The sequence below is a fragment of the Mastomys coucha genome, unplaced genomic scaffold, assembly GCF_008632895.1.
Source record: "Mastomys coucha isolate ucsf_1 unplaced genomic scaffold, UCSF_Mcou_1 pScaffold5, whole genome shotgun sequence".
In the NCBI taxonomy this organism is placed as follows: Eukaryota; Metazoa; Chordata; class Mammalia; order Rodentia; family Muridae; genus Mastomys; species Mastomys coucha.
In genome coordinates, this window is record NW_022196911.1 from 81,188,886 (window position 1) to 81,202,882 (window position 13,997).

Consider the following 13,997-nt stretch of genomic DNA (forward strand, 5'->3'; position numbering starts at 1 on the left):
AAGAGGTCATGCATTTGTAGTACACTTAATTATTAATACACATGCTTTTCCTGCAGAAGTCACTATCAGGTGTTAATAGTAACAGTGTTATTTCATCATATTATTAATTTTTGGCAGCATATTGAGGCTCCTCTAGAGGTATTGCTTGGTTCTTTCTCAAATTCCTTGTGATTCTATAAGTACTATTCTTCCTGCCTCACACATTCAAAGGGCTAATTTGCTGACCTCATTCAGTTGTGAATCAAATGCTGTCATGTTTGTGCTGCTTACTGTGAATGAGGGGGCTGTTTTCAGGAGTTTATCTGCTTCCTGCAGGTATTAAATGGGAGCCATACTCTTTCTGGTGACTTTCAATTATCCACTGTGTCCCTTGAGTTTTAACCCTCTGCATAATTCCAGTTAGGAGTATGTTTAGTAAGGCTGCAGAGCTATACAGAATTATGGAGAAGTCTGTAGGTAGACAGCTCAGAGCTAGTGCATTCTTTCCAAGATGCTCTAGTGACCTACATTCTCTGTAGCTTTGACATTCTTTCAAAGCAGTTTTCTTTCATAATTGCTGAAATGCCCAATGTGTTCACTTGGAATTCTCAGTTACAAGCAGAGTTGAGAAGTATTTATTCCTTTGTTGGTGGGAAGATGGAGATTAGACCAGCCGCTGGTAGTTGCTGCCATGTGCTTCCAACTCATGGTGTAAACTTTATGGGGCTTTAGAAAGGGAAGATCTTCTAATGACATAACATATTTAGACATGGATTTATGTCCAGATAAAATTTTAAATTTTTTTTATGTGTATGGGCATTTTGCTTACATGTATGTCTGTGTCCCACTTTGTGCCTGGTGCCTGAGGAGGCCAGAAGATGGTGTCAGATCTCCTGGAACTAGAGCTGTAGTTACTTATGGATGCTGGGGATTGAACCTGGCTCTTCTGGAAGAGCAGTCAGTACAGACATCTCCCCAGCCCCTCTCCCCTTCAAGACATGTTTGTAGTTTAAGCTCGCTATGAACTCACTGTGGCGCTCCTAAAGGCTTCCTGGGATTGGGATTGGGAGGACAGGCATGAGCCATCATATCCAGCCAAATAATGAAGTCTTTATTATTATTACTTATGAATATGGTTGACATCAATGGAATATTTGCTAGGGTTCGCTAGAGTTGCAGTATTGATAATAAGTGAGTGTATAACAGAAATACATTTGTTAGACTGGCTAGCACAATATGGATTGGGCAGTATGGCTATCTCATAGGCTCATAATGCAGTAGGTAGGTGCATCAGCAGTCCCAGTCTGGTGTGGAGGGTCCTGAGGTTCCCTAGAGAACAGTGATAGTCTAGGCAGGAAGACCAAAGAAGCTGAGATTCTGAATCAGCTAATGATAGCAGCAGCAATAGCAGTAGCAGCAGGACAGATGCACTCACCAGGCAGAGTGAAGACAAGCAGGCAAAACAAAACTGCTTTCTTTCTTTGTCATCCTTTGGGCTGGGCTTCTGCTGGCAGGTACTGCACACATTTAGAATTGGTCTTCAGATTTCAGATAAACTGATTGAGAAAATTCTTCACAGGTGTGCTCAGAAGCGTGCCTTTTAGTTGATTCCAGATCCAGTCAAGCTGATAACTAGGATCAACTATTACAAGTCCCCTCCTTGTCAGTTTTACACACAATCACCTTCCCTTATGTCATGCTTAATTTCCAAGTCACCACAATATAAAAACTAATCCTTTCTAACACGATGAAACTATCCCAGGTACGGCTGCAAATGCACGATTTCCCCAGAATAGACATGTTACCTTGAAGAATTCTTAGTCTCTTAGTATCTGAAACCTAAATATATTGGTATAGATTTCAAATTCTTTACCACTGATACTGTCTTAATCAATGTTACCTTACATGATAAAGAAACAGAGGAAATAAAACACATATGTTTAACATCTTCTAAACAAAACAGGACAGAATCATTTTTGGAAATTTCAGTCTTCATTTCTGTAACTCGTCACTTGACCTTAGCTAGTATTTATAACTGACATCTCTACTATCCATTCTGTGTTTCCTCAACATCCAGCAAATACCTCATAGGTCTTGGTTCTTTCACTGGAGTGAACCATACCTTCATTCCTGAAGTGTCAGAGTGAGCCATTTATTTTGCCTGGAATGTGTTATAGTTTCTGTGGTAATGCCAAGCGATGTTCTAAGGGACCCGCTGGACTCTGAAAGCAGCCCAGTTTGTTCCTGGTAGTCTGAATTAGTCACCTCTCCAAACATCTCATTCAGCCTGTGGACTGAAGCTCATCAGGTGTCCAAATTGGCTGGGAGAACCTCAGCTTTCTGTCTAAGGGGATGTTGGCTGTCCGTGACAAGAGTACTCCCCCTGTGACCCAGACTTCTATTTTAGCACAAAGTGGAGGGAACAGGAAGCAAAATTTTGCTTAGTGGGTATTGGTGAGTAGGGCCATATCCATTTTTATTCCTTGATTCCTACATCTGTGGATCCTGGCTGTCAGTGAAACAGTGTCATTTTCTAGATGGTGATTCAAAGTATATAGAGACTTCTGGAAAACCCTACTTTGTGTCTCAAGGTTACTGCTACCTAATTTATTTTATTTTTATTCAGTTTTAGTAATTTAGTTTTATTTTCTGTGTACTGGATTGATGTTTTGCCTGCATGCACATCTGTATAAAAGTGTTAAGTGCTCTGGAACCAGAGTTAAGACAGTTGTTGCCTACCATTTTGGTGCTGGGAATTGAGCCTGGGTTCTGGTTCTTTTTGAAGAGCGGTCAGTGCTCTTTAACCACTGAGCCATCTCTCTAGCCCCTTATTTTTGTTCTTTAAAAGATGATGTTTTTCTGTATTTCTGACTGTCCTGGAAGTTGATATATAGACTGGACTGGCCTCACCAGGATCTGCCTGCCTCTGCCACCTGAGTGCTGGAGTTAATGGTAGGTGCCACCATAGCCCCTGATTGGTAGTCTGTGTCTTCAGAAGGTCATTCTGTGGTTTAAGCTAGGTATTTCAGGGTGGTAGGAAACATGGAAAGACTGATAAATCCCATGATCATGGGCCTACTCTCACATTTCTTTGCACATGAAGTAAGTATTGCTGTGTAGAATTCTGTGATGATAAGAAAAGCATTCTGTGAGTCCACAGGAAATTGTTTTGAAGAAAGCCTTATGTACAGCTCTTGCTAAAATTCCTCCCCTGGAGGATACATAAAGCAATGTCTTTCTTCCTCCCAGGGTCCCAAGGAGAATTCTGCTAATGTTCATCCCTGGGGACCTTCCTTACAGAGCCTGGGATTATAAGGGTGTAGGCACTACTTCTCCAACTGGCCACACATTGAAAACCTTACTCTACAGGCAATGAGAGCTTCCCCCATAGTCCCAGAGATGGAACCCTGGTCTTAGTCTTTCCTGTCCTCTATTCTGGCTCCTCCCCAAGTTGAGTACACTGTTGTCAGGTGGAGGAAGCAGCTGGCTATTCCTCTGAGACTCTCATGTCTTACTCTGGCCTCTGTTCAGGGATGTAAGCCCAGTTTGGGTGATCTATTCCAGTAAGGACAAAGTGCTGCCTTTTCCTTGGTGGAAGTGGTCCAGTGTAGTTAGCCGGCCACAAGGTTGCTGGTTGGTCACTCCAGGAATGGTGATGTACTAGGCTTAGTTTTGGTCTTTGCTTGGAGACTTAGCAGCAGCCATAGTTGGGTCAGCCTTGGTGAGTAGAGATCTATGTTGTTGAGCTCATGCGTAATCTTCACTTCCACACCATTACTTCCCTTTGTTCTTGGACCTATAGGGCTATGGCAAGGATGGCTGGAGAGAGGCTGACTGCCCAAAGAAAGGGTTGTCTTGTCTACTTGACTGTTGACTCTCCCTCTGTTGACTTATCTTCTGGTGAGAATTTACATGGAACACAAATATCTTTTCACCTTTTGCCCAATCGTAGAGATCTATGCACACAACTCTCCCCCAGACATTGTTCTCACCAGTATCCGTGGATGGGTCTTCCATGTCCTGACCATCCAGCCAAAGCAAGGAAAACGTACCACCATGTGCACAGTCCAGAATTCTTTCCTGTGAAGACATCCATTCCCCAGTGAGTACCCTTTAGAGTTGTCCCAGGCAGTAGCTGCAGATGCTCCACCTGTTCATTTTTGGGTGTTGCCTGCAAAGTATTTAGGGTGGTATGTAAACCAGGCTCCAGTCTTCTTATCTTCAGCTAGCCATTCACAGGGGACACCCTGTGAGGCCAAAGGTGTGTGCCTGAAGACATTATAAAAGGAGTTGGAACCACAGGCAGAAACTACAGTTCACAGGGTAGACAGTCAGTCAGGGAGTACAGCAGCAAGCAGGCAGCAGCCAAGTGGGCCTTTTTTCCTTTGACCTCCATTTATTTGAGCTGCCACTGGAAGGCACTACCCATAATTTGTGTGGATCTTCTCACTTCAAGTAATCTGATTAAGAAGATCTCTCACAGGTGTGTCCAGCAGCTTGCCGTTTAGTTCACTCCAGATCCAGTTAAGTTGAGAACCATTGCATTTCTTGAAGTGTAAACTTCTTTTTTATTGTTGTGTTAAAAAAAAAAGATAGGTTTTGGGGAGTTACTTGTATGCAGCATTATGTTAGGTAAAAAGCATGAAAACACAACCCCTTTATCCAAAGATATGAGGATGTTATGTAAAATCCAAAGTACAGTGTTTGCAAATAACTAGGATATTGACTTGGGGAGTAGCTAAGAGAAGAGAGAGGTGGGTGAAGGTGGGTTAATGGCAGAGGCCTCGGGAAAGGAGCAGTGAAGCTAGGACTTCTGATGGGGTAGATGCTGATTTACTTCTGCAGAGGGTCATGACATTGCAGGTAGACAAACCAGAGTGAATGCATTAAAAAGGATTAGAGTCTGAGTTAGAGCCTAGCCATCTGCAGAACATCGATTGCTGTGGAAGTCAACAGACACATCAGACAGTCTGAGCAGCTGCCAAACTTTGTATAGTACCAATGGGATTGTGAGGGACTCATGCCTGAAGCTTCTCCTGTCCCCAGCTAAGCCTTTCCCTGATGGTTGGTGAAGGGGTTCTACCAGGCCCTTCTCCTCTAAGACACTCAGGTTTATGTGTCAGGTGGTCAATACCCAAGCATTGAAAACTACTAACTTCTGGACATATGAACATCCAGGCTCATGGATGGTGCAGCTTCAGTCACTAGTACAGGCTTCGTCGTGACTGTGGAGAAGAGTCATACAAGGGTGCAGGGCTAGGAACAATCCAGGGGAACAGAAAAAGCAGGAGGTTGTGAAAGCTCGTCAAAGGCATAATCTTGGCTGACTCATGAGTTTCCATGGACTCACAAACTTTCCATTGACTCCTTGGCTGACTGACTAGTTAGTTAGATACAGAGGCAGTTCGCTGAAAGCCAGGCCTTAAGGTAAAGCAAGAGTAACATGGCTGTGTGCTTTGAGATGTTAAATCTTGCAAATATTTTATAGCAGTTAATCTAAATATTTTCTAAAAATTACATGAACTACACTTAAAATTTTAAGAGAAAACAGCAACAATCCAACAAATCTCAAGAAAGGATTTATAAGAAAATAAACTCAGGAGAGTAACTCAGCACTATATTCCAAGCAGCACCAAAACAAACAATCACACACACAAACACACCAACCTTACAGTGTAGCTGAAGGTGAAGGGTGGAGTATGTAGCTTTTGCTTTACAGATGTTTATAGAGATGTGGAATCTCCAGATGAAAGTGTGTGTGTGTGTGTGTGTGTGTGTGTGTGTGCGCGCGCGCATGTGCACCTGGTGTGTAACTTAGCTCTCAAGAAATCTTGTTTTCCTTTCCAATTTAAAAAGTATTTTCCTTTCCTTATAAACACTGCCAATGCTGTGATTAAAGGATTTGTTTTTAACACAATTCATTGATGCCAGTATCACTTGTCATAAGAGAATGTCCTAGAGGAAGAGCAAGCAGTGTGTCCTATTCTGTGATGAGGTAATTTACTGAGGAATGAATTTGATAAGAGGCTTATTTCTCAGGGCTCTTCAGAGAAATAGAATCAGTAATATAAACCTTTTGATTTGAGAAGTTCTTTGGATGTACACAACTTATTATTTTAAAGTTTATGTTCATGTTTCCGTCTGTAGGTGCCTTCAGAAGCCAGGAGGGATAATAGAGTAATTGTAATTAGAGTAACAAGTGGGTGGGAGCTGCCTTGTGTCCATGCTCAGAGTTGAACTTGGGTCCTCTGAAAGAACACCAGATACTTTAAAGCTGGAGCCATCTCTCTAGACTCAAAGTAACATTGTTGTGAGCTGAGTTCTATAGCTCAGGCTGGCCTTGAATTCACAATGATCTTACTGCCTGAGTTTCATTAACAGTGTTTTATGTAACCTTAATAAAGGTTGTGTTCATTAGAGGTTGGAGGAGATCCTTGGGATAACAGGAATGTGACCTTTCTTTGCCATGAAATGCCCTTTACAAATAATGACTACCACTTTTAATTTCCCTTGAATTGTGTTTGTGAGGTCTGATGGAAGGAACCACAGATTAGATAGTATTACTTCTGCAGGCAACACAAGAGAATTGTACCAGCTTTGCTGCTTATAGATAAGAGCTGTTCTGCTAGGCCCCAGCTCCTTCACTTGTCTGTCCGTCTGGAATCAGTCAGGCTTCTTCTGGGGACTCTTCTAGCTTTTTGCCCTTGGATCTCTGCATCTCTTTACCCTTGAAGACTGGGTTTCCTTGTTTTGGGTGTAGCATCTGCCAAGCACTAGCATGGCAGGTATGATGATGGCACTGGCCAGCAGATTGACATGCGTGACTTGAGACAGGCGTGAGGATTAGGGATTTAGCTCAGTGTAGTTAGCTTGCCCAAATGAAGGCTCCGAGTCTTGCTGTTTGTGTTGTTATGGAGGTGTGTGTCTGCGTAAGGGGTAGGACCAAAGGTCATAACATGACAAAGAAAACTAGATCTTAGTCTAAAAGAACCACTGTGGTGCTTACAGTTTGGGGATTTTGTGTTGGGCTCATAGCTATGCTATAGAGTGATTGTCTAGTATGTGCAAAGCCCTAGATTTGATCCCTAGCACTACAAACAACAACAAGCAAAAGACTTATACATTAGTAAATTAATGAATAATTAAATAAATCAATTTCTGATTTTAGATTGTAGATGACTACATGGTAAAGTCTATGCCAATATCACTTCATGAATACTGAGTGTGAAACACTTCTAAGATGGTTTAACCTTTGACCTTCAAGTCATTTTACATGAGACGCAGTTAATCTAACTGTGGATGTCAGGAGATCTTGAGAAAAGGAGAGGGCAGTGTTATTACTTTTTCTCATGGCTTCAGATACAGTCTTTATAGATCTTGAAAAATTCTACTAATAAACAAGAGACAGCATAAATGTATATATACACAACATTTATTATGACTTGAATTCTCTTCATCAGCTAAGAGAACATTAGAGTTTCCATGAGAGAGTAAGGCAGAGAGCTAGTACATTATACATTTGACGTATGCTTAATATAGTTCTAAAATACCCACTGGACAGATATTAGTCTGAGGTAAGAGTGTATGTTAGTGTAAACTGAGAATGTACTGTTATAGTACACTGCAGCCTCAATTGTTCCAAGCTTCAGTGAGGGAGGCATCCGCCTACTCTGGGGCTCCTCTTGCCCAGTCTGCCCACGTGTAAAGCCCTGCTCTCTGGGAACTCACTTCCTCGTTCAGGGAGAGCCTGGTTAGGGCTGCGGTAGGCCCCAGTCTCAGACCTTCCCAGGGGCAGAAGAGTGACAGGCACTCAGCACATGGCCCGCTGATGAGCTTCCTCTACCTGCCATCTCAATTGTATTTATTTGTCTAAAATTATAAATTTAGTGGATAGAGAGATATATCAGTGGCTCTGAGCACTGACTGTACTTCTGGAGGACCCAGATTCGATTCCCAGCACCCACATGGCAGCTCACAACTCTCTGTAACTTCAGTATCCAGCACCCTCATATCTACTTACCTACCTACCTACAAAACACCCGTGTATATAAAAATAGATTAAACTGGGGGAAAAATAAAAATAAAGTAAGATGGAGACTGAACTGATGGTTCAGCAGTTAAGAGCACTGACTGCTCTTCCAAAGGGTCAGGGTTCAAATCCCAGCACCCACATGGCAGTTCACAACTGTTTGCAATTTTAGTTTCAGGGGATTTGATACCTTACATAGACATACCTGGAGGCAGAACATCAATGTAATAAAATTAAAAAAAATTAAAATTAAAAGTTTAAATTACAAGCACACCTAAAGTTTGCGCAAATGTTTTGACTTAATATTTGCTAATGATCATATAGTAGGAATATTTATTTATTTATTTACTTTTTAAAATTTAAGATTTTAGCCGAGTTTGAGGTGGCAGTGATGCAGTTGGCATGATGATTATCCAGAGGGCAAGATGCATCAACAAATGCAAAGCAGTGAAAACCCTGTCCCAAAACAAAAAATGAAAGATGAATAGGGCAGAGGTAGAGGTATCCCAGGTTGGGGAAGTCCATTGCAGGCCTTCACACATGTCTGCAAAATTTCTCAGTGAAACTGACAGCGTTTCAATAAAATCATGTGTAGCACTGTTCCTAGAACAATAGTGTGTCATTGGGGTTCTATCTTGTCGCATCATCTTTTGTGCTATGGATGCCGGGCTATCTGGTCCACAGCTTAGCAACCAAATACATGCACCACACCATGGCTTCTGAGGCAGGCCCAGCTTCTAATGCTTGTGTGGCAGACATTTATTGATCCACCTCCCTAGAATCATTATTGGGATTTTAACAAATGTCTTAGCTTTTTGATAGATAATATCCTAGCATAGATTTGAAATGTGCTCTGCTGAGCCCTTCCTTGCCCTTGCCCTTCCTGGGAAGACTTGCTTGACACCACAGGCTTGATTCACCCCATGTGTGTGGTGTTTGCATGTCAGTGTATGAGCGTGGGGCCTCACACACTCATGTCATAGCGACATTCCCTGCTTTGTCTGTCTATTTACCGGTCAGAATTTGATATTGGGTCTCTCCCTTTGGCCTGAGTCTGGAGCTCTTTGATTGGCTGGCCATGCTAGCCAGTGAGCTACCAGCATTTGCCTGTTGCCACTCATGTGCTGAGACTTGAACTCAGGTTCTCACAGTTTTCTGGCAAGCCCAGCATTTTTACGAATGTTCTGAAACAGGAGCTTGAGCACTTCTATTGTGGTCATATGAGTGTGAAAGATCACTTAAAAAGAGAGCCAGATATCCTTACTTACCAGCCAACCCCAAACAGTAGAGATGTTTGAATGTGTGAAGGAATGCTCATAAGAACAACCCATCCTGCCCATTGAGCCGAAGTGAATGGTGGTTGTTCTAAGCCATTATGGTCTTTGGTGGTTTTTCATTCAGTAACTGTATTGAAACTAAAAATATCAGCTTGCTTCTGTTTGGCCAAAAAGGGGGATATGGCGACATCATAGCTCTTGCACTCATTGATTGCATGTGTTTCTGAGCATTCTTGATTTTAGCTTAAATTTTGTCTAAGCTGTTATGTAGGTTATGGACGAGGGGTCATGAATGAGCAAAATGGTGCAGATAAAAAAAGAGGAAGGAAAAAGGCTGAGCAAAAGTGATCCTTTATAGGATTGAAATTGCACCTAGAACAGGAAGGAAATTAACTGGACACAGACCCACATATCAAGGCTGGGTGAGGCAACCCAGTAGCAGGACAGTGGTCTGAAAAGCAGGTGGAAGAGTTAGACATGCCACCACTCTCACACAAGCACCAACCTAACAAGCACAACATGTGCAGAGGACCCAGCTCAGACCCTCACAGGCTCTGTGAGATCCTGGGAGCCCTGCTTAGTTGATTTTTGTGTGGGCTGTGTTCTTCTGGTGTCATTAGCCCCCCTTTCTCCTACGATTCAGTTCTTCCTTCCCCTCTTCCATGAGGTTCGCTGAGCTCCAGCTGCCAGGGACCTGGTGGAGATCTCTAGTTGGGGCCCTCTCTGCCTTGTGTTTGGCTGTGGGTGTATGTATGTATCTGCTCACATCAGCTGGTACCAAACTCCTGTGATGCTCATATTGAATGTCTACTAAACAATGGATCAAATGATTTACACTTAACAAGGGGATTCCCCAGCACTCTTTCTCCACCACCCCCAAACAACAATCAGGCTATGCTTTACAAGTAGGTGGATTCTCCCTCCCTCCCTCCCTCTCTCCCTCCCTCCCTCTCTTCCTTCTTCTCTTCTTCCTTTTCTTTCTTCTGTCTCTTCTCCCTCCCCTTTTCCCTCTACTCTCTCTTTTTTCTTTTTCTCCTTTCCCTCCCTTCTCTCTCCCTCTCTCCCTCTCTTCCTCTCTTCCTCCCCCCCCCTGCCCCCCCCCCCAGAGACAGGTTTCAAACTGTGTATTCCTATCTGTCCTGGACTCTGTATAGACCAGGCTGGGGCTCAAACTCAGACTTCACTGTCTCTTTCTTTTGAGTACTTGGGGTGAAAGGGTGAAATAGAGCCAGGTTTTATTATATTTTTTGTCTTAAGGCCCGGTCATGTTGTTCTGGTCAACCTGAAATCATTTTGTAGCCCAGGATGGCTTTGAAATGGCAGTCCTCTTGTCTTCGCCCCCTGATTTTTCTGGGATGATAGGTGTGTGCCACCATGTCTGACTTCATATTTCCTTTTTGATTTATGTTTACCATACAAACTCAGTTTTGGCATGCAGCTAATACTTTTTTCTCTGAGAAAATTTGAGTTGGAATACAATTAGGTTAAGATTCTCATGGAAAGTGATTTGATTTTCTATTTAATATCTCTTCATTTAGAGACATTTTAAAGGAAAGGATTCTAGTCATTGTGTAGAGCCACAAGTAATTATGGTGTTGCTCTTGTTTTTATTGTGTGGTATTTAAGGGGATCCTCTTCTCCTTCCTTTTTTCTTCTTCTTTTAAAGACAGGTCTCACATGTACTCTTGGTTGGCCTGAAACTTGTTATGGAGATCAGACTGCCTTGAATTTAGATATTCTCCTGCCTAAGCCTCTTGAATGCTGAGATTTAAGGCATGTTCCTTTGACTGACTGACTGACTCACTAATTAATTGGTAGTGTGTATGTTGCATGTACACTTAGGTGCATGCCCCAGTGCATGTGTGCAGGTCAGATGACACCTCTTGGCATTTGTTGTCACCTTGCCCTTTCTTGAGACAGGCTTTTTCTTGTCTTTTCTCCCCTGTGTGTCCTGTGTAGTACTGGTCAGCAAGCTTCTCAAAGTTCTGTGTCTGCCTCCTGTCTCACTGTAGGAGTGCTGCTACTACAGAGCTCAGCCGCTACTTAGTGAACTCAGATTTGAATAAAGATGATTTTGAAGGAAAGTGGGATGTAACAACACAGTAGATGCTGACCTGTCAATGGTGAATCTTGTTTCATTTCTGCTTGTTCCTTGTTCTACAGTTTTCTTCCCTAAGGATTAACCTAAAATTGGTGCTTTATAGCTAGTCCCATGCTATGGCTGAATGTATAGGAATGATAGAAACAGTGAAGGCTTTAGAGAAAAGATACGGAAGTAAATTTGTAGATGAAGAGCCAGCAGTTCTCAACAGTTCTTATTCTCGGGATCCGTAATTGAAATGTGGTAGTGATCCAGGGCTACCATGCTGATTCCTGTGAGGATTAGGTGAGGCAGAGTTTTCACTCAGTCTGTTATGTATTAGGCGTGGCACATAGTCATTTATTTGAATTTGTGGATAGGAACAGTAGAGACAATTCACTATCAGGAATTGTTTTTCTCTCTCTTCCTTCCTTCCTTCCTTCCTTCCTTCCTTCCTTCCTTCCTTCTTTCCTTCCCTCCTTCCTTTCTTTCTTTGCTTTCCTTTACCATGCAGCTTCTTCTTTTTTTTGAGACAGGGTTTTTCTGTGTAGCCCTGGCTGTCCTGGAACTCACTCTGTAGACCAGGCTGGCCTCGAACTCAGAAATCTGCCTGCCTCTGCCTCCTAAGTGCTGGGATTAAAAGGCATGTGCCACCACTGGCTGGTGGGAATTCTTTTTCTGTATATTGATGTAGTTGTCTAATTTTGGGTTGGGATAAAAGCTTATGCTTTATTGGAGTGGGGCTTGTTCACCGTTTTGCTGTAGTTTTACCATTCCTCGTGGGCTAAGCTAGGACTGCTTTTAGGGATCTTTACTTCCATGGAAAAATTGTAATTTGTTTATATTCCCTACAGAAGCTCATGTGTATAATGCTGTACATATATCTTTATTGAGGCATAATTGAAACATGATTAACTGCACCTCCTTAATGTGTGCAGTTTGATACATTTTGACATCTGTATATACCCGTGAAACCATCACTCCAATCAGGATAATGAGCATGGCCACCCCCACATTAGTTTTCTCATGCCCAGCTGTAATGCATCCTTGTGTGTCCCTCCCCTTGGTAGAAGGAGCTTGCTTCAAGGTAGTAAGGCTCAGAATAGTACTTGAGTCTTGACTTAGTAATAAACTTTAAAAAAGTTTCTTTGCTGTTGTCTAGTTTAAGGTAACTTCAATGGGTAGTTAGAAATATAAAAGTAAGCATCTCTGTGCTCCACGTTTCCCTTCCGCTCTATAACCTCAAGGCCTTTTAAAAGCATAGCTTTCCTTTTAGAAGCAGTTCATAAAACTACTAAAGGGCTTGCAGTTCCACTGTGTAATCATTTCAAAACAACAGTTTTTTCAGCCACCAAAAAGGATGCAGTCTTGACATTTAAATAGAAAACAGATTGAGTTTTTTGGCTGATATTGCTCTGCTGGTTTAAATGTTGGTTCAGTCAACTTCAGGCTTAGATTACAAGATTTGCAAATTAAAGGAAACCAAACGGGAAGGAACATCTGCATAGATTCTGACTTTGTGGAATTCCACCCAGGCACGCTTACTCTCCTGGCAGAACAGAGCATGTATACAGTGAATAATTCTGCAAAGAGATCACTGCTGTGCTGCGATTATCTTAAGGATGCAGTGGAGAGAGACCAGCAGTTAACATGAGCAACATGGGGTTTTCACATGGCTTAGTTTTAAAGCCATATTCCAGGAAGACTTGTGGGGTGTGTGTGTTTGTGTGTTTGTTTTGTTGTTGTTGTTGTGATGAAGGCCCTCTTTGGTGTCCTGGCTGGTCTTGAACTCCCAGGTTCTAGTGGTTCCCTTGAATATCTGGAACCACAGGAGTGCCTGCAGCGTCACTCCCAGCAAGATTTTGTGCTGATATAGTATATGGTATTTAACCAGAATAAAAGCTTTCCAAATGTCACTAATTGTGTTACTTGATGATTTTATTGTATTAGAGAACTGGGGTTCTGAGGAAGGTAATTTGCTTTAACTAAGGTTGAAATCTGTTATAATCAAAGACTATATGGATGTAATTTACTGAGTAAATTATAACACAGACATAGTAAAATATAAGGGATCTTTGTTTGCTACTGGGTTAATCATACATTGTGTATATGATTTTAAGATGTTTGTTATAGGTCACCTAGCATGCCATTTAGATAGCAATCTCGAAGAACTGCCTTATTCAAATGCTTGCTCCTTTTATTCTTAGAAGGGGTTTTAATGTTGTTTCATGGCACACTGGGCCCTCTATCATCTACTTCCCCAGTAGTAAGACAAGGCACTGTTTCCACATGGGAAGAAGAAAGGGCTGTCCTCGCAGGCTGCTTGGCAGTTTCTTGTGACGGTTGTGTGGGAGGGTAGGAGGAGGCGTGTGGCTTCTATAATGGATAGAATCAAGGGGACTGAGAAATGTCCTATAAAGTGCAGATCAGCCCTTGAGAGCAGAGAATTACATGTGCCAGTGTCATTAGGGTTAAAGACACTCTCATCTTTGCAGGCAACAAGCTGTGCAGAGATAAGAAGCTCAAGTACTATCTTTATTTATTTCTTCCAGCGGCTTTGAGTGCCAATCCATGCATGTGCACATGCACTTGTGCACACTCGAGCAAGTCCATACACACATACTTACACATA

The 13,997-nt window shown here is 42.3% G+C and overlaps 1 protein-coding gene across 12 annotated transcripts in view; it reads left to right on the top strand.

The window, feature by feature from the left end:
* Bcas3 (BCAS3 microtubule associated cell migration factor) overlaps positions 1–13,997 on the top strand; it is a 484,435-nt gene that overhangs the window by 63,923 nt on the left and 406,515 nt on the right. The window lies entirely within an intron of this gene.